Source organism: Leucoraja erinacea, chromosome 8, assembly GCF_028641065.1.
Source record: "Leucoraja erinacea ecotype New England chromosome 8, Leri_hhj_1, whole genome shotgun sequence".
NCBI classification, from domain to species: domain Eukaryota; kingdom Metazoa; phylum Chordata; class Chondrichthyes; order Rajiformes; family Rajidae; genus Leucoraja; species Leucoraja erinaceus.
In genome coordinates this window covers 48,560,700-48,566,919 of record NC_073384.1, presented here as the reverse complement: position 1 = coordinate 48,566,919, position 6,220 = coordinate 48,560,700, and positions in this window count along the sequence as shown.

Here is a 6,220-nt window from a genome sequence, read left to right as displayed (position 1 = left end):
GGAGGACACAAACAATCTTCCTGATATAGTAATGGCCAGAGGATCTGGGGTGACGGAGGAACAGAAGGAAATCCACATTTGGCAGGAAATGATGTTGGATAGACTGATGGGAATGAAGGCTGATAAATCCCCAGGGCCTGATGGTCTGCATCCCAGGGTACTTAAGGAAGTGACTAGAAATTGTGGATGCATTGGTGATCAGGATCAGTTCCTGTGGATTGGAGGGTCGCTAATGTTATCCCACTTTTTAAGAAAGGCGGGAGGGAGAAAACAGGGAATTATAGACCAGTTAGCCTGACATCGATGGTGGGGAAGATTCTGGAGTCAATTATAAAAGATGAAATAGCCGAGCATTTGGATAGCAGTAACAGGATCGGTCCAAGTCAGCATGGATTTACGAAGGGGAAATCATGCTTGACTAATCTTATGGAATTTTTTGAAGATGTAACTAAGAAAATTGACACGGGAGAGCCAGTGGATGTAGTGTACTTGGACTTTCAGAAAGCATTTGATAAGGTCCCACATAGGAGATTAGTGGGCATTGGGGGTAGAGTGCTGACATGGATAGAGAAGTGGTTGGCATACAGGAAACAAAGAGTAGGGATTAAAGGTTCCCTTTCAGAATGGCAGGCAGTGACTTGTGGGGCACCACAAGGCTCGGTGCTGGGGCCGCAGCTATTTACAATATACATCAATGATTTGGATGAAGGGATTCAAAGTAACATTAGCAAATTTGCAGATGACACAAAGCTGGGAGGCAGTGTGAACTGTGAGGAGGATGCTATGAGAAGGCAGGTTGACTTGGAAAGGTTAGGGGAGTGGGGAGATGCATGGCAGATTAAGTTTAATGCGGGTAAATGTGAGGTTATCCACTTTGGTAGCAAAAACAGGGAGGCAGATTACTATCTAAATGGCGTCAAGTTGGAAAAAGTGGAAGTACAATGGGATCTGGGGGTCCTTGTTCATCAGTCTATGAAAGTAAGCATGCAGGTACAGCAGGCAGTGAAGAAAGCGAATGGCATGTTGGCCTTTATAACAAGAGGAATCGAATATAGGAACAAAGAGGTCCTTCTGCAATTGTACAGAGCCCTAGTGAGACCACACCTGGAGTATTGTGTTCAGTTTTTGTCCCCTAATTTGAGGAAGGACATTCTTGCTATTGAAGGAGTGCAGCGTAGGTTTACAAGGTTAATTCCCGGGATGGCGGGACTGTCATATGCTGAGAGAATGGAGCAGCTGGGCTTGTACAGTCTGGAGTTTAGATGGATAAGAGGGGATCTCATTGAAACATATAAGATTGTTAAGGGTTTGGACATGCTGGAGACAGGAAACATGTTCTCGATGTTGAGGGAATCCAGAACCAGGGGCCACAGTTTAAGAATAAAGAGTAAGCCATTTAGACAAGGAAACACTTTTTTTCTCACAGAGAGTGGTGAGTCGGTGGAATTGTCTGCCTCAGAGGGCGGTGGAGGCAGGTTCTCTGGATGCTTTCAAGAGAGAGCTAGATAGGGCTCTTAAAAATAGCGGTCAGGGGATACGGGGAGAAGGCAGGAATGGGGTACTGATTGGGGATGATCAGCCATGATCAAATTGAATGGCGGTGCTGGCTCGAAGGGCCGAATGTCCTGCTCCTGCTCCTATTGTCTATTGTCTATTGTCAGATACAGTTTAACACTCCTTCCCACTCATATGAAACCTCTGCCCTGTTGTTTTTTGATATCTCCACCAGGGGAAAAAGATTCTGACTATCTACACTATTACAATCTTACATACCTGATCAGATCAAAGCTTCCCAGTCCTGACAAATCCAATATGTTTGGTTGTGGACAATAAATGGGAAGGAGATCCATGTACATCCCACATGGTGCTGGAGTCACTCAGCGGGTCAGGCAGCATCTCAGGAGGAAAAGGTTGAATGACGTTTCAGGTCAGGACCCTTCTTCAGACTGAAAGTAAGGAGTGGGGGTGGGGTGGGATGAATGGTGAAGAGCTGGAGATGAGAAAATATCAGGATCAATCAGGACTGGTCACAAATGACCTCAGCCAAGACATTGCCTGGTAAGACCATTGCTGGCTAAGCAAGGTGTGATCTCAAGAGGAACAGCACATTGGCATGGAAACAGGCTCTTCGGCCTACCGGGCCCGTGCCGACCAGTGATTCCCGTACACCAGCAATATTCTACACACTAGGGACAATTTACAAATTTTACCAAAGTCAATTAACTTACAAACTTGGAGAGGTCACGAGGAGAATGCACAAACTCCATAGACAGCACCCATTGTCGGGATCGAACCCAAGTCGCTGGCACATTAAGGTAGCAACTCTATTGCTGCGTCACCATGCCATCATAATCTTGTAAACAAACACGCGATCCATACAACATACTGTGATAAACTTGAAAATGATTCTGCAGAAGTTGCAATATCATGTTGTATCCAGTTTCATTATGTTCAATATTAGTACTGCTAGTTGCACTACATTGCTATTCACCTTCTGGGAATGTTAGAAGAATGTGGCATTAGATAATGATGAAGATGTTCTTGACTTCTCTGAGAAAAAGGTTCACATTTTTAAAATCTGCACACTGACCAATGGTGCCACATCATGCAAAACTGCTTGGGAAGAGGCTCTGTAAGATCATGTGTTGATCCAACACACACCATACATTAATACAAGATATAAAGTGCTGGAGAAACTCAGCAGGTCAGGCGGCATCTGTGGAGACATTGGACAGCCAAGATTTTGGTTTTGGTCTTCAGATTGATGGGGTATGGACATAAAGCTAGAGAACAGAGATGGGGATGGGGTAAAATCTCAGAAGTGAAAGGTGGATACCGGTGGCACAGTGGCACTGCAGTGGAGTTGCTGCCTTACAGTGGCAGAGACCCAGGTTTGATCCTGACTATGGGTGCTGTCTGTTCCTGTTTTATGTAGGCAACAACCTTGTGGATGAAATCTGTGTTAAAAGCAGCCAGGCCTGCAACTTATCTACAGCTGCAGCACAACATGTGACAACAGGCTATGTGATCATTGATAAGTTGATAGGTTATAGGAGCCATTCAGCCCATCAAGTCTGCACTTCCATTCAATTATAGCTGATCGACCTCTCAACCCCATTCTGCTGCCTTCTCTCCATAACCCCTGACACCCTTGCTAATCCAGAATCTGTCAATCACCATCTCAAAAATATCCATTGTCTTGGCCCCCACAGCCATCTGTGGCAATGAATTCCACAGATTTGCCACCCTTTGATTAAAGAAATCCCTCCTCATCTCCATTCTAAAGGTACATCCTATTCTGAAGCTACAGTATAGCCTCTGGTCTTACTCTCCAACTAGTGGAAACATCCTCTCCACATCCACTCTATCCAGGCCTTTCACTATTTGATAAGTTTCAATGAGGACACCCCCCACATCCTTCTAAACTCCAGCGAGTAGATGCCCAGTGCGGTCAACGTTCCAATGAAGCATCGGAAGAAATTATCTTCCAACAATGCTCATTAAGTTTGTTTTTTTAAGTCGTTTTGCTATTTCAGTTTTTAATCAGGCTTTGGTTTTAACATTTTTAATCAGAGGAAGGTGATATCACCAGACTTCAATCCCCAGCTTAATGCACTTGCTGCTCTTCCTTTTTTCAGTGAGATTGCAAGATTTGACTGGATGGACGTCAGAGCGGTAGAGAACATGAACTAAGAATGAGCTTGTGGTTACCGATGGTTGTATCTAGTACTTCATGCCTCAGCAAGGATGAAAGAAGCCTTACTGCCCAGTTCAGAATGACATGTTCTTCTGTCCTTGAACAGACATCAAGTTCATGACACAGCAATCGCTATCTGTAGTTGATTGAAGCCAGATTACGTTGTGACCAAGCTCGCTCTGGGTTACTTGATTTAAGGTTTGAGGCTTCATACAGTATTAGTTAGTCAGGATGTTTTATTGCTGGAGGTCTGGATTCATATCTAGTTCAAGTGCATTGGATGGAGATTGATGGCCAATTTACAATCTGTTGCAATCACACAAAAACATGGACTGCAGCTCCAAAATTAACAATGCACCAAATATAATTCTGGTGCAAACATTGGAGATTCAGTTTGTAATTCATTATAATTTAGGTCTGATGAAGGGTCTCGACCGGAATCGTCACTTATTCATTTTCTCCAGAGATGTTGTCTGTCCCGCTGAGTTACTCCAGTTTTTTATGTCAGTCGTTGGTCTGAACCAGCATCTTCAGTTCCTTTAGGTTCAGTCAGGCTATAAAATAAAGTTATCAGTGAAAATAGATCTGCCGGAACTTCAGTGATATATTTAACAGCATCTATGTTCCATGTGATTGATAAGATCAGCGAGGTTTCAGGTAAGAAGCTTTAAACATAAAACCTTCCTGCCTGTTTAATGTTCTGCACTGCATGACATATTGAGTTCCTGTGATAATTGGTACATGGTAGAAGTGTACAGGCCTGATTAGCCTTATGATTGTTGCCAGTCATTTCTGCATTCCTTTTTTTCAGTTTAGTTTAGACACACAGCGCAGAAACAGGCCTTTCCGCCCACCACAGACCAGCGATCCCCGCACAATAACACTATCCCACACATGCTAGGGACAATTTACAATTTTACCAAGCCGATTAGCCTCCAAAACTGTACATCTTTGGAGTGCGGGAGGAAACCGGGGCCCCTGTAGGAAACCGAAGTAGCTCACGGGGAGAACGTACAAACTCCGTACAGACAGCATCCCCGTGGTCAGGATCGAACCCGGGTCTCTGGCGCTGTAAGGCAGCAACTCTACTGCTGTGCCACCATGCCATCGTGCTGTCGATTGAAGAAGGTTTGGTAGAAGCTGAAGACAAAAGTAACTGCAGATGCTGGTTTACATGAAAAGACACAAAATGCTGGAGTAACTCAGCAGGTTAGACTGTGTCTCTAAAGGACATGGGAGGCGATGTTTTGGGTTGTGATGCTTCTTCAGGCTTGGCTAGAGTGGATGTGGAGAGGATGGCTCCACTAGTGAGAGAGTCTAGGACCAGAGGACACAGATTCAGATTAAAATGACGCACCTTTAGAAAGGAGATTAGGAGGAATTCCTTTAGTTAGTGGGTAGTGAATCTGTGAAATTCATTGTCATGGAAGGGCTGAGAATGCCAATTCATTGGGTATTTTTAATGTGGAGATTGACAGGCTTGTGAACAGTAAGGGTGTCAAAGATTATGGGAAGAAGGCAGGAAAATTGGGTTGATAGGAAAAGATAAACCAGCCATGATTGAATGGCAGAGTAGACTTGATGGGCCAAATGGCCTAATTCTGCCCAGATGACATGAACATATGAACATAAAAGTTTAATGTTATTGCTAACCCTTTCTGCAATAGGAAGTGCATACCTATACAAAACATTTGTGGCAGATAAGATATTTTAACATCAACCTCTCCCTTCTAAAGTTCAAAACAACAAAAGGAAGTCTTCTCAATACACCACAGCACCAGAGGCTGTAAAGGTGATAAACAAACTGCTAGAGGGACTCAGCAGGCCAAACAGCATCTGTGAGGGCAAAGGGATGGTTGACATTTTGGGTCTCAAAGTTGGTGCAGAGACTCAACTTGAAACACGATCACTGCATTGCCTTCACAGATGCTGCCAGACCTGCAGTTCTTTCAGCAGTTTATTTTTGGCTCCATATTTCAACATCTACCATCTCTTTTGTTTCCCATAAGGGTGAATCCTGGTTTAATCACAAGTCTTGGTGTTCACTGGAGCAGTTAATGCTTCCAACCCTACAACAGTCATACAATCACAGAGTGCAGTAAGGAAATACACAGAGTACAGAGCGTGGCTTTATATTTGAGGTGATTAACCAGTAGACACTCCAGCTCACAGTCAAAATAACAACATCCATTCCAAGATCTGGGCCTCATTGTATAATGGAAGAAACAAGGAACTGCAGATGATGGTTTACAAAGAAAAGGCATAAGGTGCTGTAATAACTCAGTAGGTCAGGCAGCATCCCTGGAGAACATGGATAGGTGATGATTCGGGTTGGGAACCTACCTCAGTCTGAAGAAAGGTCATCTTTCAGTCCGAAGAAAAGTCTCGACCCGAAATGTCACTTACCCATGTTCTGCACGGATGCTGCCTGACCCGCTGAGTTACTCCAGCACTTTATGGGGTTTTTTCGCCCCTTTGCGTAACATTGGCAAACTGCCTAAATGACAAAGATGCCCGAATGTG